This window comes from Pleurodeles waltl, chromosome 4_2, assembly GCF_031143425.1.
Source record: "Pleurodeles waltl isolate 20211129_DDA chromosome 4_2, aPleWal1.hap1.20221129, whole genome shotgun sequence".
Taxonomy (NCBI): domain Eukaryota; kingdom Metazoa; phylum Chordata; class Amphibia; order Caudata; family Salamandridae; genus Pleurodeles; species Pleurodeles waltl.
The window spans coordinates 99,981,262-99,999,000 of NC_090443.1; positions in this window are offsets into that span (position 1 = coordinate 99,981,262).

Consider the following 17,739-nt stretch of genomic DNA (forward strand, 5'->3'; position numbering starts at 1 on the left):
ACTGTGGCCCCTTTAATTTGGCAAACATTTCACCTATATTAGGTAAGGGATGGCGATCCACCCACGCACAGTTGTTTAAATCTCTTAAATGCATACATAAGCTTATCTTCCCATTGAATTTATGTACAACCACTACAGGTGACAACCATTCAAAAGATTCAATTTCTTCAATTATATCTAATTTGCACAACTTTTCCAATTCTTCCTTCAATGCCTTTCTCATTGATATGGGCACATTTCTAACTTTGTGAACTTTAGCTACTGCCCCTTCGTTACTAATAATTTTGTGTACAAATAGTTTTAACAAGCCTAAGTCGGGTGGAAACACGTTAGGAAACAACTTGTCCCACTCCTTGGAATTTTCCTCCTTCATTAGACCAATCAAATCTTCATACTCCAAAACCTGATCGGGATGAGTGAGATCAAGTGTAATCATAAGATCCCTGTGCTGTGGCCAACTCCATAAGCATGACCCTTCTTTGGACACATATATCTTAGTATCAATAGTGTTTTTCTTTGTAAGCCAATGATGAAGGAAAATACCCAATCACATCTATTGATCATATCTATTGATTTGTTTCCACATCCTTCCAATTTGATGTTGGGTGGTGACAGCTTCACAAAAGGAAAAATATGCAGAAGATCGTCACCAATTAAGTTGTGTCTTGCCCCAGAATCTGACATGACTTTTACCTTAACCCCTCCAATTTCCACTACACAAAATGGTGTATCTTTCTTATGTTCCATTACTTCATAGACACCACGTATGTACTCTTCCTGCATGACTTCTTCACTCTGCCTGACCTCTCTGATTTCACTTTGTTATTAGCACTCAGCACTATCATAACTACAATTGGTTTCTGCTTTTGCATAATCTGGCACAGTGACCTTTAACATTGCAATATCTGCAAATCTGCCGGGCATTATCAACCATTGGCAAAATGGCCAGATCGTACACAATTGAAACATATATTCCCTTTTTTCCCTTACAACATTGCTCTGCTCTATCATCCTAGGTTTATTATCCATGCTTCTGCCTGACGCTTTGTTTGATTTAGTTGTTCCTTCTCTATATTTACTACATGTATATCCTCCATAGCCTTATGTGTTAACTCTTTCACACCCAATTTCATCTCCTCAAATTGATGAGCTAGATCTATTGCTTTGCTCAAAATTCAATGGTCCAACAACAACAGTTTTTCTTGCAACTTGACACCGCATATTTTGTGTACTAACTGATCACCTATCATCTGATCCCTAAAAGATCCATAGTTACACTTAGCAGCTAATACCCTCAAATCACTGACAAATGCATCAGTCGATCAATTGAGTAGTTGACCTCTTCCCAGTCATTTATGCCTCGCAACTACTTCATTTATTTTAGAATGCAAATCCAACTATTTTATTGAAGCCTCGTACACATCTACGTCATCTTCATCCTCCTCACTTTGCACTTCTTTCAGCAAATGAAGCAAAACTCTTCTGCCCTTGGATCCTAAACTATGTTTCTAAATAGCCAATTTCATTTTTTCAGTGTACACATCACACTCAATAGCCTCCAAGTAGGCTTCAAATCATTTCTTCCATTGTACCCACTCAAGTGCAGGCTCCCCTGGACTAGATAAATAAGGTGCTACAGCACTAATACCCTCCATACTCTTCTCAACACGCTAAACCTTTTATATGAATGGATGAATATTATATAATAAACTCTATTGCTCTTTAGGTAATTGAAATCTTTGTCAAAAAATGGCAAAATCTTCTTAAAGTGTAATGCTTGCACAAGTAACCATTGTGGTGTGTGAATCACCGTATTTACAGTATCTGACTCACTGTGCTATCACTGTCTCTATATTAGTACTCCTACTTTATATTCTGCAGTATTAGCTCTTCAGTTGCATGTAACTGTTTTTATAGTGTGCAAATCACTGACAGGCTGTTCAATCCACAACTATAGACTGATGTGCCAAACTCTAATTTAATAATGTATGAAAATCATGAGATCAAGTACTCTTAATATGGCCACCAAAAATTGTTATGGAAGAAAGGGCTGTTTATGTTTTCCAATACTTTCCCAGTACGCCAAGTGTTTCAGCCTGCCCACTTCAGTTGCTTGGCTGCCTCCCGCTCAACTCTGTTATGTGCGCATGCACACCAGATCGCTGCACACAGGGATCTCTGCTGGCTGGCTCACACTTTCCTCTATACCTGCTGGCTGGCATGCACATTCCTCGCCACCTGCTGGCTGTCTTGAGCTCGATTCCAGCTCTCATCTTTGTGGGGCTAATAAATTCGAAGCCAACCTTGAAGCAAACTTCACTGTTTTGTTACGCCTGGCCATACAAAAGATACCACTTCAGACAGCAACAGCACTCCTCTGTTTCCGCTTCGGTTTGCCTCACTTACTTCACCACTGTCAAACCAAAATCTTCCTGAAAACAAGCTCCAGGCTCCTCATCTGCATAGCCACTCGTCGCCAGTGTTGTAACCTGAATAAAATATTCCTCCATACTCCGTATGGTTCAGGTAAAGTGGTTTATTCTTCAGATACACAAAATAGCTCCTTCTTAGAAGAGAAAGCCTGGATTTACTTCCACACCTGGTATCTTGGCATTTTCTCCACTTCACATTCCACCCTATGATTCCATGCAAAGATACGTTGGCTTGTCCCTGAGGATACCACACAGATATCTGGAGTGGCCTTAATGTAACATCAACCCTGTGTAGCAAACAACAAAAATATGAGAGCTAACAGTCCATAAACAACAGGCTGAGGAGCATCGGATAGAGAGCTAAGAGGGACTAGCCCAAAGGGAGAGTTTTGAAAATGCAGAGCCATAAGGTACTATGAAAAGAGAATAAATTTGTCAATCCTTTGAACTCTTCAGGAAATGTATTCAAAAATATTGGCAAACCACTGGAAAATGATGGTATTAAACGGTAATAAAAAAAACATTGTTTTATAGGCACACACTTGTTCAGTCACGCCATTAGAAAGAATTGTAAATATTAGGTGTCTTCAAAGCTACATTCTTATTGGTCAAGGGTCTATTTTCCACACAAATACTATTATTAGAATACTTAAAACCAGGCTCATCATATCGGGTTAGCTGATCTGAACTGCGTACTCGATTTGACTTACTGTTTGTCTCTGCTTTCTAGTTACTTTATTGTCCCCTTTGATGATGGTTTTATAAAATACTTATTTCCTAGTACTCTTCATCTGTGGTGATGAACTGCCTGTTCTTTTTGTTTTCCCAGTTCCTAATTTGCTGGTTTATGGTGTTAATTGCCTGGGACCCACGTCTTGCTCTCTAGTAAAGCACTTTAAGCAGTTTAATTTGTGAAATAACAGTACTGATGATAAAAGCGCGCAGAATGCCAAGGCTGCTCGGTCCGGGTCCATCGCATGACGTTTTAATCCACTGCCAGACACTTGCTGCACCTTTATCTCGTTCGTGCGGGACTCTGCTTTCTCCTTTGGTGACTGTTTTTCTGTCTTTCTCTTCCCCCTTTCCTGTTTGTGTGGTTTTTCCTCTTTTGTGAAATGCCTGTTTTGGGGAAAAATAAGTGCAGGTCCCTGTCAAACACCAGCTGAAATCTTTAATGACCTTGGGCCAAGTCCACGGTATAGAAATACCACAAATGAAGAAAATAAAGGCATGCATACTATTACAAACAAATAAATAAATAAATATGCCTGGCTATGCAGACAGAAATCAGATGACCCAAGCACAAAGAATTTCGGCTGGGGGTCCCTGTGATAGTGCCAATCCACTGCGCCTCCCAGGCGTGTGTTTTACGGTGCCATACCCTGGAACCCAGAGTGAAACATCTATCACTTTGATCAGAATGTCACTCCCGCAATTTTATGGATTACAGGCATAATTTCACTCGCCTTCAAAAGGAAGGAGTGGGAGTTTTGGTAATGTATTCAGAGCCATCAAGACACCAAATTAGCCTCGTTTTGTTGTTGACAGCAGTGAAAGGGTTAAGCCCGCCTCTTTTTCTGCTCTGTTTAAGATGTCTGTCCACTGGCGCACAGTCTTGTTGGCAAATGATAAATTGCCCAAAACAGTTTTCTTCCCTCCACTAATACTAACTGAGCCCAGCTGGGCAAAGGCGTGAGCAATCTGCTCTCCATCATCTCAGCAAGCATCCTTGTCAGTCTGTAAATTACCTGAACATCCCAGCCAATCAGAGCACTCGAACGTGCTCTGCTTCCCGCCTCCCGTAAAACACGTAGGCCCATATTCATACTTTTTTAGCGCCGCATTTGCGTCGTTTTTTGACGCAAAATCGGCGCAAACTTACAAAATACAATAAGTTTGCGCCGATTTTGCGTATAAAAGTATAAATATGGGCCTAATTCTCGCGAGCACTGTTCTCAATAGATTTAAATGTTTACTTACAGAGTGCTGTGTTGGGAGTGTGGGCCCTATATATGAGCTTTGAGAGACGATCTAGATGACTGTGCGCCAACCAAACTGTCAGTATTAATGGCCATTTACATCATTATGAATCCACAACATTGGTGGGAAAGCGGTGGGAAGAATGGGCGACATGCCCCCATTCAAGGTTTGTGTATTCATTTCTACACTTATGTAATTTGGGTGGGGGAGGGGTGGCGGCAACAAATAATTCCAAAGGCGAATACATGCAGAAGAAGATGTATTGATGAAACACGTTTTGGGAAATGTTCATAACACAAGGTATTTAGTTGGTTGGCAATCAACCTTAGCGATGCCTGTTTTGGAAAAAATATATTTTATCTTGGTTATTTTAAATCTGAATGTCTCGGACCTCTTTTTGGATTTGCCTTTTTCAGCATTCCCTTTAGCAGCGGCCACTGGAACTTTGCAGCAGGTGAGAACCAAAGGATGGCGCAGGTTTAACTAAATATGCGGCAAGAAAAGGCAAATATTGCGAAATAATGCAGAACATATAGTATTACTTCATTATTTTATTTTTAACTTGTTAGCAATGTCTGGCCATATAGTTTACCTCCATTAGTTCCATTTTTACGCCTAAATGTAGCAATAAGCCACAGAAAGGTGACTAATCAGTGGGTCTCCCACTGCACTGCAGCACGCGTTGTTGCATTTTTAGTAACTTTTGATCAGTTAGACTCAGCAGTGGTCTTCAAACTTTTTAATGCCGCCCCCCCCCAGTTGAAAAATAAAAACCATTGGGCCCCCCTCAGAATTTGTCACAATTGTTTTATAAAGATGGCAATGTTTAAATATGTCTAAACCTGTTTAAACATTGCAGTTAATTACTGTTACCTTTTTAAAACTGCAATAACATCCTTCTGCTTAAAACAAAGGCATGTTATCTGTATAATTTCTTTTGGCCAGAGTTTGGCGCCAGCCCCCCCCCCCCCCCCCCCCCCGGGATCACTCGAGGCCCCCCTAGGGGGCCCGCCCCCCAGTTTGACGACCTCTGTGTTAGAGCTTGAAACATAATTTTTTTGTTAACATCTCCAGATTATGCAGCAGGTGATAGACTATGTGGTAAATGCAGCAAATACATAATAATGTGGAAAACGCTGCAGCTGCAAAATCACGTAGTTACTGTGATCCTACCTTGTTCCCTGCATCTCATGTTGCGGACACCTCTTCTCCCGGTACTGCTCCCTCTTGCACAGGAAACCTTCTGCTGCCTTGCCCATACTTTCAGCGTGAGGCAGCTCACCTTTTACCCCCTAATATGCCTGTATTTTTAAAACAGCCTTATATTATTACCACCCTATCCCCGCTGTCCAGTTTTATATTTTTATTCTTACTGCTTTCTTCCCCCATCCTCCTTTCCCTTCATAATTTGATCGCTGTAAAAATAGAAAACAGGCTACAACGATCTGTTTTTTTCTGTGTAGTACACTCCTCTTCTCGTTTGTAGGAAAATATCTGTATTGCTATTCTATTCTATTTAGTTGTAGTAAGAAGTTTTAGGTCCTTCTTTTCCACAGTCTGTATCTTGTATTCGATACAGTCAGGTGCAGTTTCTTTAGTATTTCAAGTCAATGGGGAATATATGGTGACTTTCCCTCCTAGGAGAATGACAGTGTTATTCAGTACTTCTGGAGAGAGAAAAACTAGCTGTGATCAGGCACCTGCTGCTGTGTCCAACCTGCCGATCTGTTCTTCTCTGGCTTTCAGAGTTGAACTGACAAAGGATAGAGGCTTGAGCCTTACCACTACATACTCTCTGTGGATTGTTTAGTTTCAGTTTTGTTTTCTTGTTGATCTATAACACATTGTCACAGGTGAATTGGTTCATATGATCAGTGCCACGATAGAACATTCAGCAAAGGACACTCAGATTTGAACCCTGACCTACCCTTGCTGTATGCTTTAAGTAGCACAGTTGGCCTCTTTGTTCCTCCTTGTGAGAAAGTAGCCTCTTTCTAGCCTTGTTACCCCCACTTTTGGCCTGTTTGTGAGTGTATGTCAGGATGTTTGTCACTGTTTTCACTGTCTCACTGGGATCCTGATGGCTAGGCCCCAGTGCTCATAGTGAAAACACTATGTTTTCAGTATGTTTGTTATGTGTCACTGGGACCCTGCTAGTCAGGACCCCAGTGCTCATAAGGTTGTGGCCTATATGTATGTGTCACTGGGACCCTGTCACACAGGGCCCCAGTGCTCATAGGTGTGCATGTATGTGTTCCCTGTGTGGTGCCTAACTGTCTCACTGAGGCTCTGCTAACCAGAACCTCAGTGGTTATGCTCTCTCATTTCTTTCCAAATTGTCACTAACAGGCTAGTGACCATTTTTACCAATTTACATTGGCTTACTGGAACACCCTTATAATTCCCTAGTATATGGTACTGAGGTACCCAGGGTATTGGGGTTCCAGGAGATCCCTATGGGCTGCAGCATTTCTTTTGCCACCCATAGGGAGCTCTGACAATTCTTACACAGGCCTGCCACTGTAGCCTGAGTGAAATAACGTCCACGTTATTTCACAGCCATTTTACACTGCACTTAAGTAACTTATAAGTCACCTATTTGTCTAACCTTTACCTGGTAAAGGTTAGGTGCAAAGTTACTTAGTGTGAGGGCACCCTGGCACTAGCCAAGGTGCCCCCACATTGTTCAGAGCCAATTCCCTGAACTTTGTGAGTGCGGGGACACCATTACACGCGTGCACTACATATAGGTCACTACCTATATGTAGCTTCACAATGGTAACTCCGAATATGGCCATGTAACATGTCCTTGATCATGGAATTGCCCCCTCTATGCCATCCTGGCATGGTTGGCACAATCCCATGATCCCAGTGGTCTGTAGCACAGACCCTGGTACTGCCAAACTGCCCTTCCTGGGGTTTCACTGCAGCTGCTGCTGCTGCCAACCCCTCAGACAGGCATCTGCCCTCCTGGGGTCCAGCCAGGCCTGGCCCAGGATGGCAGAACAAAGAACTTCCTCTGAGAGAGGGTGTGACACCCTCTCCCTTTGGAAAATGGTGTGAAGGCAGGGGAGGAGTAGCCTCCCCCAGCCTCTGGAAATGCTTTCTTGGGCACAGATGTGCCCAATTCTGCATAAGCCAGTCTACACAGGTTCAGGGACCCCTTAGCCCCTGCTCTGGCGCGAAACTGGACAAAGGAAAGGGGAGTGACCACTCCCCTGACCTGCACCTCCCCTGGGAGGTGTCCAGAGCTCCTCCAGTGTGGTCCAGACCTCTGCCATCTTGGAAACAGAGGTGCTGCTGGCACACTGGACTGCTCTGAGTGGCCAGTGCCACCAGGTGACGTCAGAGACTCCTGCTGATAGGCTCCTTCAGGTGTTAGTAGCCTATCCTCTCTCCTAAGTAGCCAAACCCTCTTTTCTGGCTATTTAGGGTCTCTGTCTCTGGGGAAACTTTAGATAACGAATGCATGAGCTCAGCCGAGTTCCTCTGCATCTCTCTCTTCACCTTCTGATAAGGAAACGACCGCTGACCGCGCTGGAAGCCTGCAAACCTGCAACATAGTAGCAAAGACGACTACTGCAACTCTGTAACGCTGATCCTGCCGCCTTCTCGACTGTTTTCCTGCTTGTGCATGCTGTGGGGGTAGCCTGCCTCCTCTCTGCACCAGAAGCTCCGAAGAAATCTCCTGTGGGTCGACGGAATCTTCCCCCTGCAACCGCAGGCACCAAAAAGCTGCATCAACGGTCCCTTGGGTCTCCTCTCAGCACGACGAGCGAGGTCCCTCGAATCCAGCGACTCTGTCCAAGTGACCCCCACAGTCCAGTGACTCTTCAGCCCAAGTTTGGTGGAGGTAAGTCCTTGCCTCACCTCGCTGGGCTGCATTGCTGGGAACCGCGACTTTGTAGCTACTCTGGCCCCTGTGCACTTCCGGCGGAAATCCTTTGTGCACAGCCAAGCCTGGGTCCACGGCACTCTAACCTGCATTGCACGACTTTCTAAGTTGGTCTCCGGCGACGTGGGACTCCTTTGTGCAACTTCGGCGAGCACCGTTTCACGCATCCTCGTAGTGCCTGTTTCTGGCACTTCTCCGGGTGCTACCTGCTTCAGTGAGGGCTCTTTGTCTTGCTCGATGTCCCCTCTCTCTTCAGGTCCAATTTGCGACCTCCTGGTCCCTCCTGGGCCCCAGCAGCGTCCAAAAACGCCAAACGCACGATTTGCGCCTAGCAAGGCTTGTAGGCGTTCATTCGGCGGGAAAACACTTCGGCACAACTCTCCAAGGCGAGAGGGATCCGTCCACCAAAGGGGAAGTCTCTAGCCCTTTTCGTTCCTGCAGAAACCTCAGCTTCTTCTGTCCAGTCGAAGCTTCTTTGCACCCGCAGCTGGCATTTCCTGGGCATCTGCCCATCTCCGACTTGCTTGTGACTTTTGGACTTGGTCCCCTTGTTCCACAGGTACCCCAGATTGGAAATCCACAGTTGTTGCATTGCTGGTTTGTGTCTTTCCTGCATTATTCCTCTAACACGACTATTTTGTCCTTAGGGGAACTTTAGTGCACTTTGCACTCACTTTTCAGGGTCTTGGGGAGGGTTATTTTTCTAACTCTCACTATTTTCTAATAGTCCCAGCGACCCTCTACAAGGTCACATAGGTTTGGGGTCCATTCGTGGTTCGCATTCCACTTTTGGAGTATATGGTTTGTGTTGCCCCTATCCCTATGTTTCCCCATTGCATCCTATTGTAACTATACATTGTTTGCACTGTTTTCTAAGACTATACTGCATATTTTTGCTATTGTGTATATATATCTTGTGTATATTTCCTATCCTCTCACTGGGGGTACACTCTAAGATACTTTGGCATATTGTCATAAAAATAAAGTACCTTTATTTTTAGTATAACTGTGTATTGTGTTTTCTTATGATATTGTGCATATTACACTAAGTGGTACTGTAGTAGCTTCACACGTCTCCTAGTTCAGCCTAAGCTGCTCTGCTAAGCTACCATTATCTATCAGCCTAAGCTGCTAGACACCCTATACACTAATAAGGGATAACTGGGCCTGGTGCAAGGTGCAAGTACCCCTTGGTACTCACTACAAGCCAGTCCAGCCTCCTACACTCCTGTCTTCTGTTATGCTGCTCTCTGATTGATTAAAGCCTCTGGGATGTCTTAGTCTGATTGGCGCCCCTTTCCTCCCACCTCTTTCTAGTTCCACCCTTTTAAAAAGTAATTCCCCCTCTTCTTCTCCTCTCTGTCAAAGCACAGACAACCTTGTGATGATGCAGCGGATTCCACAAGTGGACTCCAAAACCATCCTATGGTTAGTGTTGAATGTGGATGGGCTCCCTTCCTTAACAATGTCTGCCACCACACTGTCCACAGGAACCAGCCTTGCAGTGGTCTCATGTAACGGCGCACTCAGTCTTTCTGTTCTCGCGGATGGAACGCGCTACCGATACTCGGAGCGCTGTTCCCTGCGTTTTTTGACTACACATTCTGGGAAGCAAATATATTTCGCTCCCGGTCGCACTACACTTACCTGTAGCCCTTTTATCTTCTTTTTTGGCGGTGGGTTTGTCTTGTCTTTTTGCCTGTCTCTGTCCATGTTCTGTACATCTTGTCTTCTTCGTGTTTCTGTCTTAGCATGCTCTGTTTTTCTTTTCTACTACTTTCCTATTCCTATACTGGTCTATGGGCTCTTCCCAATTCAAGATGGTGTTCTTTCCTTTTCCTGTGATGTCACATCCCTTTTCTCAGTATATAAGTCCATCAGTCTTGTTCCACCTTGCGTTGCAAACACTTCCTTCTTGATGTGCTGTTCGCTCCTGTTCTTTGTTCCTGCTTTTTGCCTTGGGAGATTTTTGCCTGTTCTTTGTTCCTGCTTTTTGCCTTGGGAGATTTGCCTATTTTTGTTTCCTGTTGTCAAGTCCTGTTTTTTCTTGTTTTTCTTCAAGAGTTCCTGTTTGAGTTTTTTTCCCCAGTGTTGGGTTCTTTTCCCCTCTGGGGCTCCTTCTGGAGGGTACGGTCTGCTTTGGCGTAGCCTGTCAAGTGGCACCGTGGCTACTAGAAGGGGTCGCCCTTATCTGGGAGTATCCAGAACCTGTAGAAGACTTGGTGTATTCGCCAACCCGGTATCCAGAAGTGAGAAGTCGAGCGCAGTACGTAACATCTCACTGCAGTACTCTGAGCTCCACTGCAGCAGGCATTAAGTGATCCTCCTAGAAGAACAAGGGTCTGTCCAGTGCATAAGCTTTCTAGAAATGTTCCAAGCATATTCACTGACTGCATCCCAAAAGAAGAACCACTCACCATCATTCTATTATGAGTAACAGCAGGTACCAGCACAGGGAACAAGGAGACTAGGATCCAAACCTTATATGCGGTTGTGCTACACTTGATCTTCTCCAAATAGGATATTCATCAGTTTGATGATGGAAAACTCTGTTTCCTTTTCTTGTCAGTTCTACAAGTTAAGCCCTAGTGACAACTCTGCTTCCTTGCTGCCAGTGTAGACCACTTTGGAACACATAAATAGCAAATATTGCGAACGGGTGTCTCTGCGAAAAATATACAGTATTAAATGGATGTTAGTGATAATAGGATAAAACGTGATATAGTTACATTGGCTTCTGCTTCAAATGGTGATTGTAATGCTTTATGTGATGTTAATAATGTGTGATTCGGTTTGGGAATGTGCAATAGTATGTTGTGAACCACAAGCAGTTTGTGCCCATCCCTCCAGTGTTACCCATTTGCTGCTTCTACTCCTTTTAGTTCTTAAACACAAGCTTGGGAGACATTTTTGGTGTCTAGTTAAAGAAGTTACTCACTATCTGTAGTATATATCTGATGGATCCTATATTTTTCCACAGACTCCACATCTTCTGTATATTCTCTGAGTGGCAGAATGGATCTGCCAATTTTTCTTCAACATCAACAGCTCTCCTGATCCAGCAAGTGGCGCCATGTGGCTTTAGGTGTAGCTTTGCCCACCACAGATAAGACAATTTTGAGAGATATAAGGTTCTGGTAGGCCCGCTGGAGTCATGTCCTTGTACTTGTAGCACACCACATCAAATTCAGAGAGGAACCGAGAGAGCATAAATGACTGTGACAATAATAGCAGACAAAACATTGATTACCTAACGATATTATTAACAATGGCACTAACTCATAGGGGAGGAAGGAAGACAGTGAGGAATATTTGGCAAAGTATAGAATACACCTGGTATATCATTAACAAAGATAGATAACTTTTTCTTTTGATGGATACTTCTTCCAGCAAGTTCCGCACCCTATGGATGAGTACCCAGGCAATCAACTCAAGGTCGTGGGATTGAGTTGTGCCAATGAGCCAAGGAAATCAGATAACACAGCCCTGGCGAAGTACTTGTTACTGAGTACCTGAGCATGAGGCAATAAGGCTTAGCAAAAGTGTGTAAGTACTGCCATGTGGCCAAATGGCAAACATCAGGCAGCCCTGCTGAGGGCAGGAGAATTGGAATGGGCCTCAATACCAGCCGGATGGTCTTTCTGGTGAAAGCAATAGCTGATCTTATTACAAAGGTGAACCTGAAATGAGATTGCATAGCTGGTTACTTCTTTGCTCTTCTTGGCTCCAGCGAACCCACAAAGAGCTGATCATCCACTATGTTCTGTTGTGTGTGGTTAGTTTAACAAGAAATACAGTACTCCCCCTCAAAGATGGGGAGAGGAGGAGTAAAAACTGGTGGAAACATTGGTAAGTAGGTCTATGTGAAATGCAGACAAAATGTTTGGCAGAAAAACAGGGAGATTTCTTGAGGAACATTAAGACCAGATTCACATTCCACTGAGAAACAACGAACTGAGTGGAAAGAATAATCCACCACAAATGGCAGCTTATATAAAGACTGCTGATCTTTATGGCATATTGAGTCCAAAAGGGCAGATAGCAGGTAGCATACATCAGAAAGGTGTGACCAGAAATTATCCAAACTTCCGTTACCTACATAAAAGTATTTCATTACTGGTTTTTCTGGCGGTCATCATACCTCTTCTGTTTCTGTGGCTATACAAGTCTCTAGTTGGCACCATCATGCATGCATCTGCAGCTTAACAGGATGGGCAGGAGGACCTGGCCACCAAGCTGAGGAGGCAGGTCCACACTGTTGCAGTTCATCAGATTGGTGTGCCAAATAATCCTCGTCCAGTCTTGGGTGATTAGTTGTGATTGGTCCTCTTCCACCTTCTTCAAAACTATTGTAGAATAAGTGGGAACATGTAAAGCACACCATAGAGCCAATCAAACCCAAATGAATTCACCCAAGAATTGAAAGGGAGAAGTGCATGGCACAAAGCAAAATATACTTCCTGTTCAGGGTTGTGTTAAAGAGATTCCTACATGGACACCAAAACCTTGAGAACATCATGTCTTTCACTTCGGGGTGACGCTCCTTATAGTGACCTTTTAAGGAATGACCACTCTGAGTGTCTGCTCTCTTGTTCAGGGTGCTGCGAAAATGGGCCACAACTGGGAAATTGCTCTATTGCACAGTGCTTTGCCACATAAATATGGCCCCCCAATGTAGGATGCAAGACCCCACACTTCTGTGTCTATTGATATAAAGGTTGCCAGGTGTCTAGCTCAACCCTAAATGGTGCACTCTGACATGGAGGACAGAAAGGCCAGAGGAGCATGGCAAACCACCCATGGATTCAAAACATATCTGTACAATAATCCCTCTGACGGGGATCACAGGCCCCTTGCAATGATGTTATCTGGATGACCATCCCATCAAAATGAGGAGGATGCAATCATAACCACAGTAGACTACAACTCCTGACGGCTGAAGGGCTATTGTCAGACCCCATTTGGGGGAGTCATAGAGCAGCCAGGGGCTACTGGGCCACAGCTGTGGTGGTTGGGCTAATCTTTGTCTGGTGTCCTGTGGAGTGTTCTACAATGGCTCTGCAAACTGGACCACGTACATCCTTCCACACTAGACTCTCAAGGTAGCGAGGATGAGCAGACCAAGGCTGCTTAGAGAGAAGGCGTGAGAAGGCAAAATCAGCACTCAAACAGTGAAATAAAAGAAATACATTCACTGACCAAACAAGTACTTATCATACTAAAAAGAAAGTATTTTAATGTCACAGCAGAAAAAAATACCACACAAGTGGATGGTGGATTCAGATACAGGCTAATACAAAGTCACCTATGGGCTGTAGTTAATTGCCACACGACCTACGGTGCTGTATCCGAATTTGAGGGTGCCTATCTATTCCTATGTTGACTTATCAGAGCTAAGGTCATAGGCTAAGATTACACACAGGTGCGAGTTCAATAAGCGAATACCACATTGAGTGATTCATAGGACCGTTCAATCAGTTTTTGAGTCAAAGAGTTCACTCTAGCAAATAGTACCTTCCTAATGCCATGTTTATCTTTGTGAATTGAAGACGCAGTCTTACAGTCTCTGTCTTAAGTCCGTGTTACCTGTTCATCGGATATGCAATTTGGTGCATCATTGGATGGTGCCATCCGAAGCATCGCACTGGTAATTTCTTCGATGTCTCAGGACTAAAGGCAGCTACTTGTTTTTACACTTGGGTCTCTAGGATGAATAGTTCACCAGGCTTCAGCAGGTGCTCGCCTTCGGCAGTTGCAGCCTTTGGGCTGCCCCTCCACTCTATGGCTCTTGCAGGGTATTCCTCATGTCAGGCAATGTCAGCACAAGTACTTTGGGTATATTGCAAGGATGCTGAATGGCATGCTGTGGTTCTGGCAAGTAGTTTCTCATGCAATTTGCCACATGAACTGCGCAGGGTGATTCGGTGATGTCAGCTTGTTTTCCTTAAAGGAAATGGTACTGTATTTTTAGAAAAAAGTTTGTCTGTCTCTTGGACAACTCTCCAACACACTATTTTTTTTTACATTGAAAAAGGGGAAGAGGTCGCAATGGGACACCTTCCCTTTTTTTAATGGCTTACCACTGCAACTTGCATTCTGTAAATTTTCACAGTTTTGCGACCAGGTTTTGATGGCAAAAGATTGATAGATCACATACTGATTAGGTATTTGGAAGGAAAATCACATACTGATTCGGTATTAGGAAGGGGTGCCTTTAACATGGCCCAATCAGCACGGAGTTGCAGACCTAATACTTAAGTCCGTAAGATTCTACTCACAACTAAAAAAGGTTGTTACATAATACAAAGACCCAGATTTACAAGAATCTTGTGCATCAGTGCTGATATGCCAGATTTCTTGCACCCACCCACCGCCACCTAACGACACCATGGGTGCGCTGTGTTTACAATACGGTGCACCATGACGAACGCGAGGCCAATAGCGTAAAACATTTTCACGCTACTGTGGCGCTTTGCTCCACTAGTCAAAAATGTTGACGCTAGTGGAGCAAAGTGCAAAGTGGCCCATTGATTTCAATGGGTGTGTCCTTTTAACGCCTACTTTGAGAAGGTGTTAATAATGACACAAATAATGGCGCAATGACATCTTGTAGATTTCATTGCACCATTTTTGCAGGCCTTCTAATGCCGGAATGCCCCCTGCATGCATTATGCCTGGCGCAGGCAAAATGTGGTGCAAGGGGTTGAAAAGTGGCGCAATGCATGCATTTCACAGCTTTGTAAGTATGCTGCTGCGATTTTCGCCTCATTGAGGCACATTAGCATTAAAAAAAAATGACGCTAATGTGGCGTAAGGAGGCGCTTAGGCCTTGTAAATCTGGCCCAGAATGTTTTTGAGGTCTCAAACAGTGATTTTGACTATCTCCAACTGTAAAAAACGTTAAGTACATCTGCAGCTTGTATTCGCAGCCAGGGAATTTAGGTATGGCATGCAGCCGCATTTTTATTTTCCATCCTTGTTTCAGTCACACGGAATTCTTCCATTTTAGTAATGGCCAGGTGTGGACCTACATTCTGCACTGCGAAATAACCATAAGGTCAATATTTCGCAGCCAGCGAACTGCGGTACGTCACACCACAGCGTTAGCCCTTTGCCTGCTCTCGGCTGGGTCGCAAGGAATCCTCCCACTCCAAACTGCCGAGGTCCGATTAAAATACAGATGGTGACCAATAAAGCCGAGTAATCAATATCTATTTTACCTTTGTCACACGGTGGGGTTAAGATGGGAGAGGGGTGGAAAATACAGAATTACACATGATAATTGCGCAGCCACAATTAAATTATACGTAAAGTGAAGGGGAGCTGGACAAATTGGGTCGCATGTGCTCGCCTGATGAGTTAGTGCAGTGAATGGGGGAGGGGGCGATACTGACGCGAACATTCAGGCCCAGCGGTTTCCGAGGTAATTGTGTTTTTTAGGTGTCGCAGATGGTGCCAGCTCCGTTATTCCCTATAAAGGAGATGGATCGCTGTCAGTGAGAGGAGCAATCACGGCATCTGACAGGGCAGAGCCGCTGCTTTCATTACGCGCCCAATCCATCAGCCCGTTCAAGAGGCAGGCCCGCTCCAGCCAAAATATTAAAAACAAATAGTGGGAAGAAGCGGCTGCTGGCCTATCATCACGGAATGTCAGGCTAGAATAGAAGAACTGTTACGTTTACAATAAATGCAGGGCTACAGCTGAGAAAAACACGGTTTCGTCAAAGACTGCACGGTTTAGAATCATCTGCTGGGGTTTGGGGTGACGAGGGCAGTCTAATAAATCGACACGTGGGCGCCGCCGTTTAACACGCGCTGCCCCTGGAGCAGGCTAACCAGTGTTCTGTAGGACACTGACACGTGTCGTGTACAACAAGGAGGTCACACCACCCCTGGACTGCTGTCCATTTTGGTGAGAACCCTCAAGACAGGCCTGAATTTTTCTACAAAAAACAGAGGGATTTGCTGTTTTGTTAGTCGTGGATTATTCACAGGTGCTTGTGACTTTCAACAGTCGATTTTTCCAGCTCTTCAATAGAGGAGGAGATGTGGCCTTGGACTGAGGGCACCACACTGGAGTACCTGCATCTACTCAACATCCTGTGAATCTGGGCAAATCCCTTAGGGCCTGATTTAGAGTTTTGGAGAGGGAGTTGCTCTGTCACAAACGCGATGGATATCCTGTCTGCCACATTACAATTCCATTATAGCCTATGGAACTTGTAATACACGGGCAGGATATCCGTCACATTTGTAATGGTGTAACCCCTCCGCCAAACTTTAAATCAGGCCGTTAGTCTCTCTGTGCCTAAAAAATTTCTCGCCATATAAAACCGCAACTTTAAAAAATAAATTGTTCTGTGTTAGCACGTTTGAGCCATAACAGCCCTTTAACCACCTTTGAGGATCTGTAAAGGCTTTCTTATGAAGGCTTTAGCACGTCTTGCCTTTGCAACAAAACCGGCACAACAACGACATCATTAGTATGCCCGTCTTTATACCAAATCGTATTATATATTTGGCACTGGTCACCACAAAAACTCAAGGCAGCAGGTTTACTGCACCATTCTACTTGTTGGAGGTGTCCTCATGAGGAATGTGATATCCTACACATTTTATTTCGATGTCCAGTTTTGACGGAATACTGGTCTTCTATAACTTTCCCTCTACACAGAGCTATACATGTGCCCATTCCTTTAACAGAAAAATTAGTTATATTACGTGATGTTACTGATCTCCCAAATCTAACAAACCATACAAGACGATTGATGGCTATCGCACTCACTGTAGCAAAAATTTGTATATTACGACATTGGAAGACACAAAACGTCCTACACATAATAAATGGCTTATTGAAATGTATAACATGGCATCATATGAAAAGCTGATTTATAGATTGCAAGATAAAGTTGGGATTTTCATCCAAATTTGGAAACCCATTCTAGCTAATACATATTCTATTAATATTCACACTTAAATGTTTTCTCCTTCTTTGTCTCCTATCCTTATTAAGACCTTTTTATTATTGTTTTGAGTCATGTTATTATTAAGACAATTGACATTTCACCCATTAACACTGTTATTTTAAGTAGGACTTACTGCTCACCAATTCAACACTGTTGAATTGGCAAGAATATCTCCATTTGAAATGTTATATATGTGGATTTGTATGATATTACTATCTCAACTATCTTATAACAACCTATAATATATGGTTTAATACATATTGCATAATTCTTTCTTTCCAGATTTTCTTTTATACGTTTACTTCTAAGAGTTAATGCACAGATGGATGCCTTATAAATAAACTCATATATTGCATTTATTGATATATGTATAATTTTTTTTGTGTTTAGAAATCTGAGAAGTTAATATTTCATAATATTTTTCATATGTGGCCATAATTTGGTTTAGTGTTTCTCTTTTTAACGG